At 45.8% G+C, this 24,849-nt stretch overlaps 1 long non-coding RNA gene and 1 other non-coding gene across 2 annotated transcripts; both read left to right on the top strand.

Moving 5' to 3' along the window:
* The first annotated feature begins 812 nt into the window (after positions 1 to 812).
* Positions 813 to 24,849, top strand: LOC135968834 (uncharacterized). The gene is made up of 3 exons (XR_010583806.2): positions 813 to 867; positions 20,581 to 20,675; positions 22,719 to 24,849. It is a non-coding gene; the product is annotated as an uncharacterized lncRNA (long non-coding RNA).
* LOC123571252 (small nucleolar RNA U13) lies at positions 4,392 to 4,495 on the top strand. The gene has a single exon (XR_006695435.2). It is a non-coding gene; the product is annotated as a small nucleolar RNA U13 (small nucleolar RNA).

The following is a 24,849-nucleotide window of genomic DNA, read 5'->3' as shown; positions in this document are numbered from 1 at the left end:
AGCAGCAGGCATGGAGCTGAGACAAGATTTCACCGTGCAGACAGTTTCCAGGAAGAGGCTGGGTCCGAAGCTGCATCTCCGTGTCCCAGGAGTACTTTTCAAAGCTTCCCCTGTCTTGGCCTCAAGCTCTAGGAGCTTTGAAAAAATGCTTGCATTTTGGGCCGGGCGGGGTGGTTCACGTCTATAATTCCGCACTTTGGGAGGCTGAGGCAGATAGATCACTTGAGGTCAGGAGTTTGAGACCAGCCTAGCCAACATGGTGAAACCCCATCTCTACTAAAAATACAAAAATCAGCCTGGTGGTGGTGGCTCAGCACCTGTAATCCCAGCTACTCGGGAGGCTGAGGCAGGAGAATCGCTTGAGCCTGGGAGGCAGAGGTTGCAGTGAGCTGAGATCGCACCGCTGGACTCCAGCCTGGGTGACAAACGGATACACTGTCTCAAAATAAATAAATAAATAAATAAATAAATAAATAAATAAGCCTCAAAAATAGGCTTGCATTTTGAATCTATATCTATATCTATCTATATATATTTTTTATATCTGTAAAAGAAAAAATATTCAGGACTCTCTAAATTTATTATGCCATGTGGGGAGTTAAGCCCTGGAGACTGTCACATGGCATGTTTGCAACTTCTGCTTCTTAGGTTATAGTTGAACTCTCTTCCTCATTGCTCTTGTTCTGTAAATGACTGGGAGAGACCAGAGACCAAACCTCCTCCCCTTCCAATCACTAATCTTTGTTGTAGACGAACTGCCTCCTTTATTGTCCTGTGCCTGACTTAGACCGGGGCTCTTCCTGCTTCACTTTCTCTCTCTCTCCTGCTGCCGTGTAAGACATGCCTGCTTCCCCTTCTGCCATGATGGTAAGTTTCCTGAGGCCTTCCCAGCCATGCAAAACTGTGAGCCAATTAAACCTCTTCCATTTATAAATTACACACTCTCGGGTAGTATCTTTATAGCAGTGTGAAAACAGACTAATACACCTCTCTAATTTATCAATTTTGGACAATACCTTCTGACTCCTAAACAGGAAGATGAAGATTTAGCTCAAACATTCTACCTCTTCCCTCTCTGCCCTTTTCTTTCTTTTTATTTTTCATTGCTGCTTTAATGAGATATAATTCACAGGTCATAAAATTCACTCTGTTAAAGTGTACCATTCATTGGTTTTTAGTACACCTATTCACAAAGCTGTGCAACCATCTCTAAATCCACTGTGCACCATTCTCTAAAACCAGAACATTTTTGTCCCTGCAAAAAAGAAACCCCTATCTTCATTAACAAGGACTCTTACTATTCCTTCTTGTCAACCCCTGGCATCCTCACCAATACTTGTTATTTGTCTGTCTGTTCTTCTTCTCCTACTCTTCTTCTTCTTACCCTCCTCCTCCTTCTCCTTCTTTCTTTTTTCTTTTTCTTCTTTTGAGATAGGATCTCACTCTGTTGCCCAGGCTGAAGTGTGGTGGCATGATCACAGCTCACTGTCCTTGACCTCTTGGGCCTCTTCTTCTTTTGAGATAGGGTCTCATTCTGTTGCCCAGGCTGAAGTGCAGTGGCATGATCACAGTTCACTGTCCTCAACCTCTTGGGCCTCTTCTTCTTTTGAGATGGGGTCTCATTCTGTTGCCCAGGCTGAAGTGCAATGGCATGATCATGGCTCACTGCCCTCAACATCTTGGGCCCAAGCAATCCTCTCACCTCAAACTCCCTCCTGAGTAGCTGGGACCACAGATGCACACCACCATGCCTGATTATTTTAAAAAAAATTTGTAGAGATGAGGTTTTGCTATGTTGCCTAGGATTGTCTTAAACTCTTGGGCTCAAGTGATCCTCCTGCCTTGGCCTCCCAGAGTGCTGAGATTACAGGCATGAGTTACCTCACCTGGCTGTCTTTCTTCTTATAGCCATCATGATGGATGTAAAGTGGTGTCTAATTGTGGTTTTGATTTGTATATATCCCTAATTATTTTGAGCTTATTTTTTCACAAGCTTATTGGTCATTTATATATTTTCTTTGGAGAAATGTCTCTACAAAGCTTTCAGTCCTTTTTAAATTGGATTGCCTGTTTATTGTTGAGTTGTAAGAATTGTTTACATATTCTGTATACTAGACCCTTAGAGATATATGATTGCATATATTTTCTCTCATTCTATGGGCTATCTTTTTATTTTCTTGAATGGTGTCCTTTACATGACCAAAGTTTTCTTTTGTCACTTGCACTTTTCGAGATGTTTCTAAGAAATTATTGCCTAATCCAAGGTCATGAAGATTTTTGACTCCTATGTTTTCTTCTACGATGTGTATAGTCTTTGCTCTTACATTTAGATCTTTGATAGGGATTGTGCTTAATTTGTGGACCAATATGGAGAGTTGGCATCTTAACAGTATTGTCTTCCAATCCGTGAACATAGATTCCATTTATTTAGAATGCTAATTGCTTTCTTTCTTGATTTCTTTTTTTTTTTCTTTTTTCTCATAGAAGGATTTGCTCTCTCCTCCAGGCTGGAGTGCAGTGGCACAATCATAGCTCACTGCAGTCTCCAATTCCTGTGCTCAAGCAATCCTCCCACCTCAGCCTTCTGAGTAGCTGGGACCACAGGCATGTGCCACCACACTCCACTAATTAAATATATATATATATATTTTTGTAGAGACAGAGTCATGCTGTGTTGCCCAGGCTGGTCTTGAACTCCTGGCCTCAAGCGATCCTTCTATGTCAGCTTCCCAAAGTGTTGGGATTATAGGCATGAGCCACCATGCCCCACTATAATCTTTTTTATTTTTATTATTTATTTATTTATTTTTCTGAGATGGAGGAGTCTTGTTCTGTTGCCCAGGCTGGAGTGTGTGGCGTAATCTCGGCTCACTGCAGCCTCTGCCTCCCGGGTTCCAGCCATTCTCTTGCCTCAGCCTCCCAAGAAGCTGGGATTACAGGCGCCCACCATCCTGCCCAGCTAATTTTTGTATTTTCGGTAGAGACGGGGTTTCATCATGTTGGCCAGGCTGGTCTCAAACTCCTAACCTCACGTGACCCGCCTGCCTCGGCCTCCCAAAGTGCTGAGATTACAGGCATGAGCCACCGTGCCCAGCCTATAATCTTTTTTATATGGATTCAATTTGCTAGTATTTGATTTGCTAGTATTTGCTGGATTCAATTTGCTAGTTTGTAGAGTTTTTTGTGTATCTTCATAAGGTCTATTGGTATGTGATTTTCTAGTGATGCCTTGTGTAGTTTTGGTACTAGGGAATACTGGTCTTACAGAATAGGCTGAGAAGTATTCCCTCCTGCTTTATTTTTTGGGAGAGCTTGTGAAGGATTGTTGTTAATTCTTCTTTAAACATTTGGTAGAATTCACCAGTGAATTCTAGGCCTGGGCTTCTGTGTGTGTGTCTGTGTGTGTGTGTGTGTGTGTGTGTGTGTGTGTAGAGGAAGGTTTTTGATTACTAATTCAATTTGCTTACTTGTTATAGGTATCCCCTTCCCCTTCCACTTTCCCTCCCCTCCCCCTCCCCTCCCCTCCTCCTCCCCCTTCTCCCCCTTCTTTCTTCTTTTTTTGAAGCAGAGTCTTGCTCTGTCACCCAGGCTGGAGTGCCGTGGCGCAGTCTCGGCTTACTGCAACCTCCACCTCCTGGGTTCAAGAGATTTTCTTGGCCTGGCACGGTGGCTCACACCTGTAATCCCAGCACTTTGGGAGGCCGAGGAGGGTCGATCACCTAAGGTAGGGAGTTCGAGACCAGTCTGACCAACATGATGAAACCCCGTCTCTACTAAAAATACAAAAAATTAGCTCGTTGTGGTGGCAGGCGCCTGTAATCCCAGCAACTTGGGAGGCTGGGGCAGGAGAATCGCTTGAACCCAGGAGGCAGAGGTTGCAGTGAGTCAAGATTCTGCCATTGTACTCCAGCCTGGGCAACAAGAAGGAAACTCCATCTCAAAAATAAATACATAAATAGTCCATTTTCAAGATATGATAAATCTGAGTACTGGCAGCCAGCCTGTGGATGTAACAAACCTGATGGCTCATGCACCTAGAAGGTCACAATAAGCAAACAGAATGTAGAGGAGGGGTCAGCCCATAAAAGGGAAGAAAGTTTCATGATTGGGAAATTGAAACTTTAGCAGGGAAGGGGACCTGGGTCTGACCTTAAAGGGGGATAACGAAACTTAGGTGACATCCAGGAAGATTGTAACCCCATAGTACTAGACCAATGAGCAACCTGGGGAGGGACCACGTGCTAGAAGATCAATTACCTGCTGTAGCTGCCCTGGCTGTGCCTGCCTACCAGACACCCCATCTTGCAAGACTGCCGTTAAAAATCTCACTTCCGCCGTTCTCCATGTCTCCGAGTCCATTCTTTGGGTTTGAAGGAGTGAATATGTGTTTCCTCAATATGTGTTTCCTCACACATGATGATTAGGTTTTCACTAGCATGTGTGAGAGTGCCTCCCTCAAAATGTGTTACGACATCAGGATGTTACCCATCTGACATGAAATAAAGAAAAATAAAATAAAATAAGAAATCAAAATATAAGCCTATTAAAAGTTAGAAAGGTGATGGATAGAATAATTGAAGTACTGTAATAATATAAATATCAATCATTAAGAGAGGGGGAAAAACTCAAGAAAGGATTCAAGAAGAAATAGAAAATCTGGCTGGGCACGGAGGCTCATGCCTGTAATCCCAGCACTTTGGGAGGCCGAGGCGGGTAGATCACTGGAGGCCTCCCAAAGTGCTGAGATTACAGGCATTAGCCACCATACCCGACCAAAAATGGACCATTTAAAATGTTTTCTCACATCATGCTAATGAACTGCAAAAGGATCTATTTTGATCTCTGTATATACACTTTCCACAATTTCATTTGATCCTCCACTTTGTCAGACGAGGATATTTACACCCCATTTTCCTCCTCTCCTCATCATAACATCTATCAGTTTCACTTTTTAACTTTTTCACTTGTTAACATTTGCATTCTGTCTTGCCAACAAAACCAAGTCTTGGGTGCGATGTCTGCAGCTTGACTTTAAAAGTCAGAAACCCATGAACGGCTTCCCATTATGATGCCATTCTCAGGAGTGTTTGTTGCCTGGCCTGGGTAGTGAGCTCTACACTATTTTTCCAAACGTGAAAAAAAACGTCATATTCCACCAATTGCTTAACATTATGACACATTTCATTTGCTTCATTTGCAGGCCATTATTTCTTGTATATGCTTGTTTTTCCTAGAGTGTCTAATTGCCTTTCTTTTCCTTTTTTTCTTGCATGACTTGTGTTAATCCTTTTCTTAATTATTTTTTAAGCTCTCAATTATTCCATCTATTCTATTAAATCTCCTTTTTTCACCAGAGATCTTTCTCTGAGCATGCTCTGCCTTCCTGATCTAAACTGGATGGATGGTTGCTCACTAGCTTTTTTTTTTTTTTTTTTTTGAGACGGAGTCTTGCTCTGTCGCCGAGGCTAGAGTGCAGTGGCCCGATCTCAGCTCACTGCAAGCTCCACCTCCCGGGTTCACGCCATTCTCCTGCCTCAGCTTCCCAAGTAGCTGAGACTACAGGCGCCCGCCACCACACCTGGCTACTTTTTTGTATTTTTAGTAGAGACGGGGTTTCACCGTGTTAGCCAGGATGGTCTTGATCTCCAGACCTCGTGATTCACCCGCCTCAGCCTCCCAAAGTGCTGGGATTACAGGCGTGAGCCACCATGCCTGGCCCTTTTTTTTCTTTCTTTCTTTCTTGAGACAGGGTCTGGCTCTGTCTCCCAGGCTGGAATGCAATGGTATGGTCACTGCTTACTACAGCCTCGACCTCCTTGGACTCAAGCAATCCTCCTGACTCAGCCTCCTGTGTAACTGGGACTACAGGCTCATACCACTGCATGTGGCTAATTTTCGCATTTTAATTTTTAGTAGAGACAAGGTCTGGCTATGTTGCCCAAGTTGGTCTCAAATTCCTGAGCTCAAGCAATCCTCCCGCCTTAGCTTCCAAAAGTTCTGGGATTATAGGCGTGAGCCACCACACCTGGCCGCCAGCAGCTTTTTGAAAGCAATTTTCCCTGTGTCTTCTCTTATCCCCAGTCCTTACTCTCTCCTCAGGCAGGTCATCTCAGCTCCCCTGAACTCCAGTGTTTCCCTCTTTCCTGGTTAGTCTCTTTCTGAATCATTTCTTCTTCTGATTTTTACTCCTGTCATTATGGAATTTTGCTTTGCCTCAGTTTTCCCATCTCTGAAAGTAGCCTAGATCTTTCCAGAATATAACTTCAGCAGAATTTGGAAGAAGGTGATGGGCTCATATTGAAAATGTGCCTCAGAATGCCCAGAATGTGACATAAAATGAAGGGATTGATTTCCTTGTTAGTTTCTTCTGACTTTTCCCTGGTTTTGATTAATTATCCATCCTGCAGACAGGGTTAATTTTTGAATTTGATATCATTGTAAGGGATTCAGTCAGAAAAAAAGATAATAAAGGTTAAATTGCAATACAATTAAGTCATAGTTTTCTTTCCCTAAAGTGGAAACATTAAGGATTTACTTCTTTAACATTAAAATTAATCCAAATATTGATAAGTCTATCAACAAGTTTTCAAGGGAGATAATTTAATGCATAATCCCTGCTGGGTGATTACTAAACATGAGGCTGCATATTCCAGGGCACAGAATTTGTGTTTGAATCAGGTGCTTCATTGGAAATATTTTGGCTTAATTCAACACATTTTTTAAACAGGAAAAACAAATTGGATGTGCAAATCTTCTTTGTAAAAAGAGGGAAAGAATCATTTTATTATGAGCAGTAAATCAAGAAATCAAGTTCTTACATCTATGAGTCCTTAGGGGCAGACTGAAAAATCTCATGATATCTCACTTCATGTCATGAAGCAAATGGTGGTGGGTTAAGTTTTAAATTTGCATGAAACATTCAGGCAGGAAATAAATTAGGGTAAATTGAGGGATGCCAAAATCATACAAAAATTAAGATGAGGCCAGGCGCGGTGGCTCACACCTGCAATCCCAGCACTTTGGGAGGCCGAGGCGGGTGGATCACGAGGTCAGGAGTTCGAGACCAGCCTGGACAACATGGTGAAACCCTGTCTCCACTGAAAATACAAAAAATTAGCTGGGCAAGGTGGTGTGCGCCTGTAATCTCAGCTACTTGGGAGGCTGAGGCAGGAGAATTGCTTGAACCTGGGAGGCGGAGGGTGCAGTGAGCCAAGATTGTGCCACTGCACAACAGCAGCCTGGGCAATAAGAGCAAAACCCAGTAACAACCAAAAAAAAAAAGAAAAAAAAAAGAAAAAAGAAAAAAGATGTTTGGCAACTTTAAAGTTTTTTTTTGTTTTTTTTTTTTCTTTTTGAGACAAAGTCTCACTCTGTTGCCCAGGTTCGATCTTGGCTCACTACAACCTCCGCCTCCCGGGTTCAAGCCATTCTCCTGCCTCAGCCTCTGAGATAGCAGGGGTTACAGCGCAGCCACACTGGCTAAGTTTTGTATTTTTAGCAGAGACGAGGGTTTTACTATGTTGGCCAGGATGGTATTAACTCCTGACCTCAGGTGGTCCACCCACCTCCGCCTCCCAAAGTGCTGGGATTACAGGTGTGAGCCACTGCACCCAGCCTCGACTTTTAAGATTTTTTTTTTTTTTTTTTTTTGAGATGGAGTCTCGCTCTGTCACCCAGGCTGGAGTGCAGTGGCCGGATCTCAGCTCACTGCAAGCTCCGCCTCCCGGGTTCACGCCATTCTCCTGCCTCAGCCTCCAGAGTAGCTGGGACTACAGGCGCCCGCCACCTCGCCCGGCTAGTTTTTTGTATTTTTTAGTAGAGACGGGGTTTCACCGTGTTAGCCAGGATGGTCTCGATCTCCCGACCTCGTGATCCGCCCGTCTCGGCCTCCCAAAGTGCTGGGATTACAGGCTTGAGCCACCGCGCCCGGCCGACTTTTAAGATTTTTAAGAAGTATTTTTGCCTGCATCAACACAAACCTTTGGACGTCTGTGCAAGTAACTACAAGAAAAATTACCAGTTCATCAAATGTTTGACTTGCCTGCCATTCTGTCATGTGGTAAATAAGGAAGAAAAGCTCTCTCTTACCACCTTCCCAGATGAAATAGTTCATAGTCTTAGGCAAGTCGGCTAGGAGCTGTTTGTGAAGCGGAGCTAGGTACACTCAGATGCCATCCCAACGATAATGCCTATCATTTAGAACTTGAAATTGACAGCCGGGCGCAGTGGCTCACGCCTGTAATCCCAGCACTTTGGGAGGACGAGGTGGGTGGATCACCTGAAGTCAGGAGTTTGAGACCAGCCTGACCAATACAGTGAAACCACGTCTCTACTAAATATACAAAAATTAGCCAGACGTGGTGGTGTGGGCCTGTAGTGCCAGCTATTCGGGAGGCTGAGACAGGAGAATTACTTGAACCTGGGAGATGGAGGTTGCAGTGAGCCGAGATTGCGCCATTGCACTCCAACCTGGGTGACAGAGCGAGACTCCATCTCAAAAAAAAAAAAAAAAAGGAACTTGAAATTGACACATCATGGGCTTCCCCCCTTAATTTATAGTGCAATAAAAGCAGTAATAAATGTAGGTGCACTTCACCCTTGCAAATAGTTACCATTTTTACGATTTTGACAAGTTCACACTCCTGGTTTTACCCTCGCACTATCCCAGGCTCAAGTATTTAATATTTAACAATCTGTATTCTATAAATAATAGAAGTGCCTGTCCTCACAGCTGAAGATCAGGAGCAGATTTTATTGTTGACAAGAGTGATAATGTTCTCTCACCTGCTTAACTTTTTATGTTACTGTTAATTTCCCCTTTGTGGCCAAGCATCCAGGGAGGGGTTTGGGTCATTTTGGAGAGAAATGGGTTATAATAAGGCACCTGGAATCAAGCATTTGGAGAAGCGTGGATAACTCTATGTTCATTTCAGCAGTCTGAGGTCACAGACTCATGCAAATGCTGGAGCTAGATGGAGTCATCCTCCGACTTCCTATGACAGTGAGGGAGCTGCAGGTCTCTATCCAACAAACACTGGGCTAATGCCTACTAAGTGCAAAGAAGACCCTGTGGGGCAGTTGTCTGTGAAGGGATTTGGCCAAGGTCAGACGGCTAATTCTTGGTAGAGTGAGTGAAATTCAATTCAGTTCAATAAATGGTTGGAAAACATCAAGAAACAGAGTCCTGCCTGGGCACGGTGGCTCACACCTACAATCCCAGCATTTTTGGGCAGCTGAGATAGGAAGGCTGCTTGAGCCCAGGAGTTCAAGACCACCCTGGGCAATATAGATAGACCTCATATCTACACAGATCGTTTTAAAAATTAGCTGAGCGTGTGGCACACACCTGTAATCACAGCTTCTCAGAAGACTGAGGTAGGAGGATTGTTTGAGCTGGGGAGGTCGAGACTGCAGTGAACCAGATCACGCCTCTGTACTCCAGCCTGGGCAACAGAGGAAGAGCCTATCAGGAAAAAAAAAAAAAAAAAAAAAAAAAAAAAGGCCTGGCGCGGTGGCTCAAGCCTGTAATCCCAGCACTTTGGGAGGCTGAGGCGGGCAGATCACGAGGTCAGGAGATCGAGACCATCCTGGCTAACACGGTGAAACCCCGTCTCTACTAAAAAATACAAGAAACTAGCTGGGCGAGGTGGCGGGCACCTGTAGTCCCAGCTACTCGGGAGGCTGAGGCAGGAGAATGGCATAAACCCGGGAGGCGGAGCTTGCAGTGGGCTGAGATTCGGCCACTGCACTCCAGCCTGGGCGACAGAGCGAGACTCCGTCTCAAAAAAAAAAAAAAAAAAAAGAAAAAGAAACAGAGTCCTGGCTCTCAAAAACTTTAGATCATATGAGTTCTCTGCCGAAAATTTCTACAAATGGATTTCTGCTACATTTATAATAAAATCCAAACTCCCCATCAGGGCCAAGTCCCCTTGAGTTCTGACTACTTCTTCTTCTTTTTTTTTTTTTTTTTTTTTGAGATGGAGTTTTGCTCTGTTGCCCAGGCTGGAGTGCAGTGGCACGATCTCGGCTCATTGCAACCTCCACCTCCCAGGTCCCAGGTTCAAGCGATTCTCCTGCCTCAGCCTCCTGAGTAGCTGGGACTACAGGCACACGCCACTATGCCTAGCTAATTTTTTCTTTTTCTTTTCTTTTTTTTGTATTTTTTGTAGAAACGGGGTTTCACCACATTGGTCAGGCTGGTCTCGAACTCCTGACCTCATGATCTGCCTGCCTTGGCCTCCCAAAGTGCTAGGATTACAGGCGTGAGTCACTGTGCCTGTCTGAGTTCTGACTTCTTTCATTCCCGTGTGTGGTCCTATCAGTCCCTCAAACTAAGCTGCCTCCTCAGGGCCATTGTGCAGGCTGTTCCCTGTGACCAGTATGCTCTTCCCCACAATATACCCGCAGCTCCAGATAAAACAACATCCCACCCACCATTCCACTCACTCAGCAAGGCATTCCCTATCCCATTTCCTGGCTTTGTTCACTTCAGAGTGTCTATCACATAGGAAACCATTCTACTCATTTGTTTTTTATTTTATTGTCTGTCTGCTCTACCAAAATATAAGCTCTCATAACTGTAGGAACTTGTCTCTGTCCTTCACTTACCCAGTGGCAAGAACAGTGCCTGAGCCTGTATAGAAATGCAGACCTTTGTGAGCGTCAACAAATGACTAAATAGGGGACAACTGGCCTGAGACAGCTGCAATACTGTGGGATGTTTCTGCACCATCTGGCTTTTTTTTTTTTTTTGACAGGGTCTCACTCTGCCACCCAGGCTGGAGTGCAGTGGTATGATCTTGGCTCACTGCAAACTTCGCTTCCCAGGTTCAAGTGATCCTCCTGCCTCAGCCTCCCCAGTAGCTGGAACTACAGGCATGCACCATCACACCCAGCTAATTTTTGTATTTTTGGTAGAGATGGGTTTTTGCCATGGTTTCCCAGGCTCCCATCCAGCCCTTGAGGTCCATCTTGACCAACTCTCCCAACGTCCTTCCATGGAGGTGGTGTCTCCTCTATCTTCCTCAGCACTTAGCACACACAGTCCTTGGAATACTCACAGTGGAACTGCGTGGTTGTCCTTGGTCTCCCTTGCTGGGGGGTAGCTTGCAGTTCCTTCTCTAAGCCTAGTATCCAGCAAAATCCTCACAGGATTTTGAGAAGTCAGTGAATGAATGAAGATAGCTAAGTAATGGAGATGAGTGTTTGGATATTGGAAAGCATTTCTTCTTACAATTCCTGAGCCTGTCATGGGTGACTCTATGCTCAGGCCAGGCCAGGTGTTATTTATAAGTTGGATCTACCCTTTACTCATAAGGAAGCCTGCATTTCCTCCTTGCTTGCAGAAGCCAGTGTGGAGGCAGTCTAGTTGCATTAGTTTGGCATAGTGGGTTAGTGGGTTAAATAGGCTTTGTAAGTACAAATAGGAAATAACATAGAAAAAAATGAAATACTATGTGTTTTGTAAGTCTCCATTTAAGTCAACAGGGCTTGCTTTCTCAGTTCCTACAACTTCAAACAAGGGTACTGCAATTTAAAATGAAAATAGGGCTGTGCCTAGTGGCTGATGCCTGTAATCCCAGCACTTTGGGAGGCCGAGGCAAGAAGGTTGCTTGAGACCAGATGTACAAGACCAACCTAGGCAATTTAGCAAAAACCTGTCTCTACAAAAAACAAAAATTTAGCCAGGTATTGTGGCATGTACCTGTAGTCCCAGCTACTCAGGAGGCTGAGGCAGGAGGATTGTTTGAGACTGGGAGGTTGAGGCTGCAGTGAGCCATGTTTGCACCACTGCACTCTAGCCTGGGTTATAGAATGAGACCCTGTCTCAAAAAAAAAAAAAAAAACAACAACAGAAGAATAAAGTAAGCCCGGCATTGGTGGCTCACACATGTAATCCCAGCAATTTGGGAGGCTGAGGTGGGCAGGATTGCTTGAGCTCAGGAGTTTGAGACCAGCCTGGGGAACATGGCGAAACCCCATATCTGGGCTGGGCTGAGGTGGGGGGATCACTTGAGCCCGAGATGTCAATGCTGCAGTGAACTGTGTGCGTGCCACTGCATTCCATCCTAGGTGATAAAGTGAGACCCTGTCTCAAATAAATAAATAAATAAATGAAATGAAAATGACTGGCTAGACACTGCTAGAAAGAGCTAGACACAGCTCTTTGGAGAGCTATTTCAGAACAAATAGCAACTGTTATGCCTCCCAGTTCTGGAGTATCTTACATTTTCAACAGAACTTTTACAAGTTTTCTCTGACCTTCATGACAGCTCGTGATCTGCCACAGTAGGTATTATGTAAAATTTTTTTTTTTTTTTTTTTTTGAGATGGAGTCTGGCTCTGTGGCCCAGGCTGGAGTGCAGTGGCGCCATCTTGGCTCACTGCAAGCTCTGCCTCCGGGGTTCAAGCAATTCCCTGCCTCAGCCCCCTGAGTAGCTGGGATTACAGGCCCCGCCACCACGACTGGCTAATTTTTTTTTTTGTAGTTTTAGTAGAGATGGGGTTTCACCATTTTGGCCAGGCTGGTTTTGAACTCCTGACCTTGTGATCCGCCTGCCTTGGCCTCCCAAAGTGCTGGGATTACAGGCGTGAGCCACAGTGCCCGGCCTTATGTACGTTTTTAAATAAGGAAAACAGAACTCGTAGAAACCACACGACTTGCCCGATGCCACCGTGTACCATTGGCAGAGGCAGGACCAGAGAGAACCTAGGCCCGGCCATTCGTCCAGCGCCTTCCTCAGGATGTTCCCAACTTGGAAAGTAAGGCTGGAAACAAGAACGAAGGAGACCAAGGAGTTTCTGCTGACACCACGATACTGACGGCCAAATGGGAATTTGGAAACAAACTCCAATTCCCTCGCCTATTTCCTTTTCCCTCTTGCATAGTTTACTGCTGACTATGCAATGGTTGGAAGAATTAGGCTCGATACTGGCTTCAGCCCGTCATCATCCTCAGGGCTCTGAGGATCCCAGATCTTGTTAAAGAATCCTCTGTGGGCCGGGCGCGGTGGCTCAAGCCTGTAATCCCAGCACTTTGGGAGGCCGAGACGGGCGGATCACGAGGTCAGGAGATCGAGACCATCCTGGCTAACACGGTGAAACCCCGTCTCTACTAAAAAATACAAAAAACTAGCCGGGCGAGGTGGCGGGCGCCTGTAGTCCCAGCTACTCGGGAGGCTGAGGCAGGAGAATGGCGTGAACCCGGGAGGCGGAGCTTGCAGTGAGCTGAGATCCGGCCACTGCACTCCAGCCTGGGCGACAGAGCGAGACTCCGTCTCAAAAAAAAAAAAAAAAAGAATCCTCTGTGGCGTTTAATTGTGTCTTTGGGGAGGCTTGGATGAGGGGAGGCAAGCGAGGTGCCTCCAGTGCAGACTGTAAGGGGGCGCTCACTCTCTGGCTGCGCACGCGCAGGGTGGCCACCCTCGAGTGGAAACCTCTGGAGACGCTGTGCCTGGCTTCCTGGCTTGCCTCCCCCAGTCCTGGCTCTGGCCTTGGGTGCCCACCAAGCCTGCTGCTGGGGACATGCTAGGCGCAGGGAGAGTGGTGTAGAGCTGAGCATTTCCAACTTGGGCTTGCCATCATTGCGCTCCGTGTGGGCACAGTCTCGTTTATTATTTTTTTCCTTTTTTTGAGACTCGCTCTGTCGCCCAGGCTGGAGTGCAGTGGTGCGAACTCGGCTCACTGCAAGCTCCGCCTGCGGGGTTCACGCCATTCTCCTGCCTCAGCCTCCCGAATACCTGGTACTACAGGCGCACGCCGCCACTTCTGGCTAATTTTTTGTAGTTTTAGTAGAGACGGGGTTTCACCGTGTTGCCCAGGCTGGTAGCGGACTCCTGAGCTCAGGCAATACGCCCGCTTCGGCCTCCCAAAGTGCTGGGATTACAGGCGTGAACCACCGTGCCCGGCCCACAGTCTCTTTTTTCTTTACATTCAAGCCTGCCCTCCCCACCCTGTGTCCAGCAGCAGACTGGGTTTATCCCCAGAAGACACAGTGTTCCCACAGAGGAATTCTCTTCCCCTTCCCAGAGCCTGTCATTGCAACTCAGGGGCATTTTCACCCAGAGAAAGTGGTCTCAGGGGAGTGATACAGAAAATGAGGGAGTTCTCTCCCTGTCCTTGCCATAGCCTCTGCATGTTCACTGGGGCAAGCGGCTTCTCTTTCCTATCCAGGGTTTCTGGCATTGGAAAGTGGAAAGCAATCAGGTGATGTGTCTCATCAGGCCTGTAAGAAAATATCTGCTGCCAGGCACGGTGGCTCACACCTAGCTCAGCACTTTGGGAGGCTAATGCAGGAGGATTGCTTGTGGTCAGGAGTTCCAGACCAGTCTGGACAATACAGGGAGACCTGGAGTCTCTAGAAATAATTTAAAAATTAGCTGGGCATGGTGGTGCGTGCCTGTGTCTCAGCTATTTGGGAGGCTCAGGTGGGAGGATCACCTGAGCCCAGGAGATCGAGGCTACAGTGAGCTGTGATTGTTCCATTGCATTCCAGCCTGGACTACAGAGTGAGACCTTGTATCTAAAACATAAATAAATGAAATATGATATACTAAGTCAATGCTAACTCAGCACCCACTGTTCGTAGGAAATTCCTGGCCATTGCCATTTTCCTTCAAATTGCAAGAACAGGCTGGGCACGGTGGCTCATGCCTGTAATCCCAGCACTTTGGGAGGCTGAGGCAGGTGGATCACCTGAGGTCAGGAGTTCGAGACCAGCCTGGCCAACATGGTGAAACACTGTCTCTACTGAAAACACAAAAATTAGCCAGGCGTGGTGGCGGGCACCCGTAATCCCAGCTACTTGGGAGGTTGAAGCAGGAGTATTGCTTGAACCTGGGAGGCGGAGGTTGCAGTGAGCTGACATGGCTCCACTGCACTCCAGCCTGGGTGACAGAGCAAGACTCCATCTCAAAAATAAATAAAATAAAATAAAATAAATCGCAAGAACATATCAATGAATGGCAAGACAACCATGTTAGATGGATGGGCCACCAGACTGTGGGAGTGTAAGAAGGGGGCTCCTCCACGTGGTTCTGAACACACATTTGGTAAACTTGGCAATGTCTCACCCAGCATACAGCTGGATTGCTGTACAGACTCAAACTATTATTACAAAAAAGGGAAAAAGACTGGACACAGTGGCTCAAGCCTATAATACCAACGCTTTGGGAGGCTGAGGCAGCAGGATTGCTTGAGCCCAGGAGTTTGAGACCAGCCTGAGCAACATGGCAAAACTCTGTTGCTAGAAAAAATACAAAAATGAGGCCAGTCACGCTGGCTCACGCCTGTAATCCCAGCACTTTGGGAAGCCAAGGCAGCCAGATCACTTGAGGTCAGGAGTTGGAAACCAGCCTGGCCAACACAGTGAAACTCCATCTCTACCAAAAAATTAAAAAATTAGCCAGGTGTGGTGATGCGTGCCTGTAGTCCCAGCTACTCAGGAGGCTGAGGTGGGAGAATTGCTTGAACCCGGGAGGCAGAGGTTGCAGTGAGCTGAGATTGCCCCACTGAACTCTAGTCTGGGCAACAGAGTGAGACCTTGTATCAAAAAAAGAAAAGAAAAGAAATACAAAAATTAGCTGAGCATGATGGTGCATGCCTGTAGTCCTAGCTACTCAGGAGGCTGAGATGGGAGGAACACTTGTGCCCAGGAGGTCGAGGCTGCAGTGAGCCATGATGGTGCCACTGCACTCCAGCCTGGGCAACAGAGCGAGACTGTCTCAAGAAAAGGAAAAGGGGGCCAGGTGTGGTGACTCAGGCCTATAATCCCATCACTTTGGGAGGCCGAGGTGGGCGGATCACCGGAGGTTGGAGTTCGAGACCAGCCTGACCAACATGGAGAAACCCTGTCTCTACTAAAAATACAAAATTAGCTGGGTGTGGTGGTGCATACCTGTAATCCCAGCTACTTGGAAGGCTGAGGCAGGAGAATCGCTTGAACCTGGGAGGTTCAAAAAAAAAAAAAAAGAAAGAAAGAAAGAAGGAAAAGGAAGAGGACCAAGTTTTTATGCATTTGAAGCTTTAAGGTAGGCTACCTTTTAGACGGGTTTTCCCTACCCCATAGTTAGAAAGAATCATCACCGATACATTAAAAGATGCCAAAAGGACAGTTGGTTTGATGTCAGTCATGCAAACATTGGAAAAGCAAGCCTCGTGTTTGACGAGTGTTTAAAAAACAACAACACTTGGCATCTTTGCCACTATTTTCCTCTGCAGAGAAACTTTGTACAAGAGGAGAAAGGTTTCAATATTGATGTTGTAACCATTAGAAATTGTGTAAATCATCTGGTTGTGTTATGCTTGCCAGGGCAACTGCACATGTGTGCATGGAACTGGTGGAATGCCTGTGATGAAACGCTTGGATGTGATCCTCGCTGTTTATGTGTGTGCATAATAAATAAACATAGACAGTTTTTTTTTTCTTTTTGTAGAGATGGGGTTTCGCTCTATTACCCAGGCTGGTCTTAAGCTCCTAGGCTCAAATGATCTTTCACCTCAGCCTCCCAAAGTCCTGGGATTACAGGTATGAGCCACCGTGCCCACCTTATAGCCAAATTTTTTTTTTTTTTGAGACAGAGTCTCGCTCTGTTGCCCAGGCTAGAGTGCAGTGGTGCGATCTTGGCTCACTGCAACCTCCACTTCCTGGGTTCAAGCAATTCTCCCTGCCTCAGTCTTCCCAGTAGCTGGGACTACAGGAGCCTGCCACCACGCCAGGCTAATTTTTGTATTTTTAATAGAGACAGGGTTTCACCACATTGGCCAGGCTGGTCTTGAACTCCTGATCTCAGGTGATCCACCCACGTCGGCCTCCCAAAGTGCTGGGATGACAGGTGTGAGCCACCGCATCCGGCCAGGAGTTGCATTTTTAACAAGTTCCCAGATAACGCCGATACAGCTAATCCAGGGACCTCCACTTGAGAACCACTGACCTAGAGACGTATCCCACCAGAAAGGGGTGTACATTACTCACTTAGGGACACCCCCACTCCTGACACATCTGATTTCTCAATGTTCTGGAGGTTGACAGGTATTTATGAAACTGTCCACACTTAGCAACAACAAAAACCTTGAAATCACCCGTTCACTCTCTCCTTCTGGCACTTAAGCCACATTGCCATTGATCCTGAAAGTGTCAGGGCGTGTTTCGGCTGCCTTCTGGCTCGCTAACAGAAGTCACTGGCTACCAAATTATCAACTAGGTCTATTCTTGATCTTCCAATGGCGGAGAAAATGGAAAGTACGCTCTTGATTAGCAGCCTTCTGACACGTTGAAGCAGCTCCAAGTTCACGTTTCCTCGTGAGTGAAGAGGGAAGAACCATGCTAGTTAGGGGTCAGGTCACCAGGGAGAGAGCTGGCCCAAGGGACCACATGATGCCTGCCTTCAACGGCAAGTTTAATCTTCCCCCACAAACATGCTTCCTGTTCTCGCAATCATTTTTTCTTTTTTTAAATAGAGATGGGGCTTCTCAGTGTGTTGCCTAGGTTGGTCTCAAACTCCTGGGCTCAAGCAATCTTCCCACCTCAGCCTTAAGTGTTAAGTCAGAACACTTAATTGCATTATAATCAGAGGCAAAAACTTTCATTCCAAAACATAAAGCAAATACCCAATTAAAACCTTCTTCCTATCAACCTGTAAACAGAACGAAATGCCTGCCATCTTTGAAAACAAACAAAAAAAAAACCCTTGATTCTCTCCCCTCCAACTCTATCTTTCTCATCCCACCTTGCATTGCCCCCCACCTTGGGGGCTTCACTTTCTTACTCTTCGGTCATTCCTTGATTTCCTGTAGCTAGGCTTCTGTCCTTTTTACTTTTTACTTTTTTTTTTTTTTATTAGACAGGGTCTCACTCTGTTGTCCAGGCTGAGTGCAGTGGCACAATCACAGCTCACTGCAGTCTCAACCTCCCAGGCTCAAGCGATCCTCCCACCCCAGCCGCCCGAGTAGCTTGGACTACAGGCACATGCCACCATGCCCAGCTAAGTTTTTCTTTTTTGTAGAGATGAGAGCTCTACAAATGTTGCCCAGGCTGGTCTCGAACTCCTGCACACAAGTGGTCCTTCCTTCTTGGTCTCCCAAAGTGCTGGGATTACAGGCGTGAGCTATCACACCTGGCCTTCTGTACTTTTTTCTCCACAGCAACTGTGCTCATCAAAATTCCCAGGAACACCCAGGTTGGATACACATGTGTCCTCTAACTTGATTTTTAAACATACTGTGGTAATATACTTAACATAAAATTTATCACTTAAACCACCTTTAAGTGTACAGCGTGGTGACATTAGCACATTCACATTGATGTGCAACCATTGCCACCATCCTTCTCTAGAACTTTTTCATCTTCCCAGATGGAAATCCACATCTTTCAAATAATAGCTCCCCATTCTTCCCTCCCCCCAGGACTTGGCAACCACCATTCTATTCTCTGCTTCTGTGAATTCTACCACTCTTTAGGTACTTCATGTAAGTGGAATCATACAATATTTATCCTTATCCTTTTTTTTTTTTTTTGAGTCGGAGTTTTGCCCTTGTTGCCCAAGCTGGAGTGCAATGGCGCCATCTTGGCTCACTGCAACTTCTGCCTCTCAGGTTCAAGCGATTCTCTTCCCTCAGCCTCCCAAGTAGGTGCGATTACAAGCATGCACCACCATGCCCGCCTAATTTCTTATTTTTAGTAGAGATGGGGTTTCACAGTATTGGCCAGGATGGTCTCGAACTCTGGACCTCAGATGATCCACCCACCTCGGCCTCCCAAAGTGTTGGGATTACAGGTGTGAGCCACGGTGCTCAGCAGTATTTATCCTTACGTATCTAGCTTATTTCACTTAATGTCCTCAAGATTCACCCATGTGGTAGCATATGTCAGAATTTCGTTCCTTTTTACATCTGAATAATACTACATTCTGTGGAGAGGCTGCATTTTATTTACCATTCATCCTTTGGTGGACAAGAGTTGCTTCCACCTTTTGGTTACTGGGAATAATGCTGCCATGAACATGAGTATACAAACATCTGTTTGAGTTCCTGCTTCTAGTTTTTTAGGGTGTATACCCAGAAGTGGCATTGCTGGATTATATGGTAATTCTACTTTTATTTCCTTGAAGAACCACCATACTGTTTTTCTCAGCAGTGGTACCATTTTACATCCCCACCAGTGATGCACGAAGCTTCCAATTTCTCCACATCCTTGCCAAGACTTGCTAGTCTCTCTCTTTTTTTTTTTTTTTTTTGAGACAGAGTCTCGCTCTGTCACCCAGTCGATCTTGGCTCACTGCAACCTTCGCCTCCTGGGTTCAAGCAATCCTCCCACCTCAGCTTCCCGAGTAGCTGGGATTACAGGCACGTGCCACCATGCCCAGCTAATTGTTTTGTATTTTTAGTAGAGATGGGGTTTCACCATGTTGGTCAGGCTGGTCTCAAACTTCTGATCTCAAGTGATCCACCTGCCTCGGCCTCCCAAAGTGCTGGGATTATAGGTGTAAGCTACTGTACCCAGCTGTTTTTTTCTTTTTTGATTAATAATCATCCGAGTGGGAATGAAGGTGGCTCTAACTGGAATTTTCTGTGGCCTTTAACTCTATGGCGACTTCCTCCTGAAAACTCCTATTCACTTCCTTTCTCCACATTCCCTGGTTTTCTTTTCAACTTTTCTGTTTTTTTTTTTTTTTTTTTTTTTTTAGACAGAGTCTCGCTCTGTTGCCCAGGCTGGAGTGCAGTGGCCGGATCTCAGCTCACTGCAAGCTCCGCCTCCTGGGTTTATGCCATTCTCCTGCCTCAGCCTCCCGAGTAGCAGGGACTACAGGCACCCGCCACCTCGCCTGGCTAGTTTTTTTTTGTATTTTTTAGTAGAGACGGGGTTTCACCATATTAGCCAGGATGGTCTCGATCTCCTGACCTTGTGATCCGCCCGTCTCGGCCTCCCAAAGTGCTGGGATTACAGGCTTGAGCCACTGCGCCTGGCCCTTTTTTTTTTTTTTTTTCTTCTCGGTCTCCAACCACCTCATTGACATCAGCATCACCCAGGGCTGCATCTGAGGCCCCTAGCTGCGTAATCTCATACACTATAGAGCCACCTACTTTGTTACTAAAACTTCATTGATATTCTCACTTCACTCCACTTGAATGGTGGAGATGCTGAAATCTGTAACCCCCATCCAGACCCATACGTCCAACCATCCACTAAACACAGAAATTAAAAAATATTTGGAAAGCTAATATTTGTGTCAGGGACTGGGGTGAGTGGTTTACAAGCACTTTGTCATTTACACTTTGTTTTTAATCATTGAACGCTCTCACCAACCCTATGAGGTAGGTTCTAGTATTAACCCCATATAGTCATTGAGGAAACTGAGGCTTCAGGAAACACCTTGTTGATATGGTTTGGATTTGTGTCCTCATCCAAATCTCACGTTGAATTGTGATCCCCAGTGTTGGAAGAGGGGCCTGGTGGGAGGTGATTGGATCAAGGGGGCGGTTTCCCTCTTGCTGTTCTCGTGATAGTGAGTGAGTTCTCGTGAGATCTGGTTGTTCAAATGTGTGTAGCACCTTCCTCTTCCCTCGCTTTTCTTCCCGCTCCAGCCATGTGGGACGTGTCTGCTTCCTCTTCACCTTCCGCCATGATTGTAAGTTTCCTGAGGCCTCTCCAGCTACGCTTCCTGTACAGCCTAGGAACCGTAAGCCAATTTAACCTCTTTTCTTTATAAATGACCTAGTCTCAGGTAGTTCTTTATAGCAGTGCGAGAATGGATGAATATGCTTGCTCAGGATCATACAAGTGGTAAGTTTGGAACCAGACTCAAACCAAGCCCACCCTACTCCAAAGCTCATGTGTTTTGCCACACCCCACCCCTAACCCCTTTATAACCATCTACTGACTATTCCAGACTTTGCATTTCTCATTCTAAGTTGTAGTTATGTGTTTTCTTCCCTATCTCTACCACTGGAATAGAATGTTTGAGGACAGGGGCAATCCTTTTTATTTTTATTTACTTTTATATTAACAGGTCTAAGCATAGTGCTTGGTGTCAGATAATATATCTAACTAGTGTTTGTTTAATATATGAATGAATGAGTGAACTGCATGCATTTCATCCTATTATTCATGATCCCGTTATACCATCGTCAATGTTAGACATGCATGTCACATAAGCTTCTATTAAAGAAATTAATATGATTCATCCTTTTGTCTTAGAGATAGACTTTTATGATGAAATGTTATTTATGGGGAGAATCTCACAGGATGAGAACTGGTGTGTTTTTCCTCTCTGGACATGGGTAGAAATGATAGAGAAATGATTCTCAGATGCTAAGGAGAGTAGAAATTTAAACTCTTGATTTCACTATTACTCAATTACTATGCACTATTACTCAAAATATTTAATAATTATTGTCCAATATTTTGTGTTTTTCTTCAGCAGATAAGTATCATTTAAATGGTTTTTTTTTTTTCTTTTTTTGAGACAGAGTGTCACTCTGTTGTCCAGGCTGGAGTGCCGTGGCATGATCTTGGCTCACTGCAACCTCCGCCTCTGGGTTCAAGTGATTCTCATGCCTCAGCCTCCTGAGTAGCTGGGATTACAGGTGCGCAACACCACACCTGGCTAATTTTTGTATTTTTAGTAGAGATGAGGTTTTGCCATGTTGTCCATCCTGGTCTCGAACTCTTGAGCTCAGGCAATCTGCCCACATTGGCCTCCCAAAGTGCTAGAATTTCAGGCATGAGCCACCGCGTCCAGCCTGAATAATAACGATTTTTTTTTTGAGATGGAGTCCTGCTCTGTCGCCCAGCCTGGAGTGCAGTGGTGTGATCTCAGCTCATTGCAACCTCCAGTTCCTGGGTTCAAGCACTTCTCTTGCCTCAGCCTCCTGAGTAGCTGGGATTGTAGGCGACCGCCACCACTCCTGGCTAATTGTTTTGTATTTTTAGTGGAGAAGGGGTTTCACTATGTTGGCCAGGCTGGTCTCGAACTCAGGTGATCTGCCTGCCTTGGCCTCCCAAAGTGCTGGGATTACAGATGTGAGCCTCTGCACCCAGCCAATGATAACTAATTTTAAAAGCAGAACTACTGCTTTTAAAAATGATAGATTTAACAAATATGCAGTGCATGCATGTTAAAATAAATAGTACAGAAGGGTTGGTGGTGAGATGCCTCCTTCCCATCCCGGTGTCTTGTCTCCTTGTCCCCCAGGTCTTTAATTCAGACACAACTCCTTTAACGTGCATTTCATACTATTATTCGTACTATATATTCGTACTATTTCTTTAACAGTTTCTTTTCTCTTTTTTTGAGAAAGGGTCTTGCTCTGTCGCCTATGTTAGAGGGCAGTGGCATGATCATGGCTCTCTGTAGCCTCAAACTCCTGGGCTGAAGGGATCCTCCTGTCTCAGCCTCCTGAGTAGTTAGGATTACAGGTGCAAACCATCACACCTGGCTAATAATTATTTTCTTTTGGAGAGATGGGGTCTCGTTATGGTGTCCAGGCTGGTCTCAAACTCCTGGACACCTGGACAATCCTCCTGCCTTGGCCTCCCGAAGTGCTAGAACTACTTGTGTGAGCTATAGCACTCCGCCTATGGTTTCTTATGTATCAGCCCGAGGTATGCTCTGCACTCACAAGCATTTAAAAATATCTCCCCTCCCCTGCTTTTTTCTAAAACAAATGATAACACTTGGTTTTGTGCTTGGATTTTTTTTTTTTTTTTCACTTTGTGCTAGATCCTGGCAATTGTTCCATGAGCACATGGAGGGGAGCCTCAAGCATCTTCATAGATAACCAGCACTGCTCAAACTTTCCTATCAAAGCAACTGGAATGGGAGAAGCACACAGATTGCAGCAAGGACACCATTTATTTGAAATCTTCAATTTTATTTGCATTTCATGCCAACTTTCCATTCCGCTTCCTAATGCGTGTGTGCTTATTTTAATATAAAAATCATAGTTTAAAACAGATGCTCTAGGCAGGTGCACCTTGTTTATCCTGAGGCTTACACCCCTCTGCACCCTGGTTTAAGAAGGACAGACATGTGAACTGATGAGATTATTCCAGTGATACTGTGAGGAAGGCAGGATAGGAATCATCAACCCCTTCTAAAGATGAAGAGCCTGGAGATCATCGACGCTGCGTGCCCTGCCCCAGGTGCCACAGCTCGTGCAGATGCAGCCAGGAGGACACCCAGCACTGCTGCTCTGTCCTGATAACTGGTCACACTGCCTCTCAGAATGCAGACTCATAAATGCCGTGCCCATGCATGCAAACTAAAGAAGACAGAAACGCAGGAGCTTGAAGGACCAACTGCATCAGGGCTTACATGGAAGAGATACTTGCATTAAATAGTTCGCCAATGGTCAGATGAAAGGCCTGGAAAATGTAACCTTCATGGGTGTGGCAGGAAATGGAATTGGTACTCATTTGTTTTAAAAACCAAACTTGTGGCCAGGCGCCGTGGCTCACATCCGTCATCCCAGCACTTTGGGAGGCCGAGGTGGGTGGATCACTCGAGGTCAGGAGTTCGACACCAACCTGGCCAACATGGTGAAACTCCATCTCTACTAAAAATACAAAATTAGCTGGGCACGATGGCACGTGCCTATAATCTGAGCTACTTGGGAGGCTGAGGCGCGACAATCGCTTGAGCCTGGGAGGCGGAGGCTGCAGTGAGCCTATATCACGCCACCGCACACCAGCCTGGGTGACAAGAGCACAACTCCATCTCAAAAAAAACAAGAGCAAAACTCCATCTCAAAAAAAAAAAAAAATTAAAAAAACAACAACAAATAAGAACTAAACTTGCCAGCACCTTGATCTTAGACTATCAGCCTCCAGGGCTGTGAGAAAATAAATTTACATTGTTGAAGCTCCCTAGTCTGTGATATTTTGTCGTGGCAGCCAGTGCAAACTGATACAATACCCATCCAAGGGCTACCTTTCTTTCTTTATTTTAAATTTAAATTTTTTTTAAAATTTTTTTGAGATGGAATCTTGCTTTGTTGCCCAGGCTGGAGTGCAATGACGTGATCTCGGCTCACCACAACCTCCGCTTCCCGGGTTCAAGCGATTCTCCTGCCTGAGCCTCCCGAGTAGCTGGGACTATGGGCATGAGCCACCACGCCTGGCTAATTTTTGTATTATTAGTAGAGATGGGGTTTCACCATGCTGGCCAGGCTGGTTTTGAACTCCTGACCTCATGATCCGCCCACCTCGGCCTCCCAAAGTGCTGGGATTACAGGCGTGGGCCACTGTGACTGGCCCTCTTTATTTATTTTTATAGAGATGGACTCTTACTCGGTCATCCAGGCTGGACTGCAGTGGTGTGATCATAGCTCACTGCAGTCTTGAATTCCTGGGCTCAAGCCGTCCTCCTGCCTCGGCCTCCCAAAGTGCTGGAATTACATGTATAAGCCACTGCTCCTGGTCCCTTTAATTATCTTGTGTGTGAATGTCCTACTCCCACAGCACTCTGGTTTCTTTGGATGGGGCTGGACTGGGCATTCATTCATTCATTCATTCAGTATTTATTTATTTATTCTTTTTTTTTTTTCATTTTTATTTTTTTGAGACAGTCTCGCTCTGTCACCCAGGCTGGAGTACAGTGGCACGATCTCGGCTCACTGCAAGCTCCGCCTCCCGGGTTCATGCCATTCTCCTGCCTCAGCCTCCTGAGTAGCTGGGACTACAGGCACCTGCCACCGCGCCCGGCTAATTTTTTGTATTTTTAGTAGAGACGGGGTTTCACCGTGGTGTCGATCTCCTGACCCGGGAGCCCGCCTCGGCCTCCCAAAGTGCTGGGATTACAGGCGTGAGCCACCGCGCCCAGCCATTCAGTATTTATTGCACACTGTTGTGTG

This window comes from Macaca fascicularis, chromosome 1 (assembly GCF_037993035.2).
Source record: "Macaca fascicularis isolate 582-1 chromosome 1, T2T-MFA8v1.1".
NCBI lineage: Eukaryota > Metazoa > Chordata > Mammalia > Primates > Cercopithecidae > Macaca > Macaca fascicularis.
This window is presented reverse-complemented; position numbering and strand designations above follow the sequence as displayed.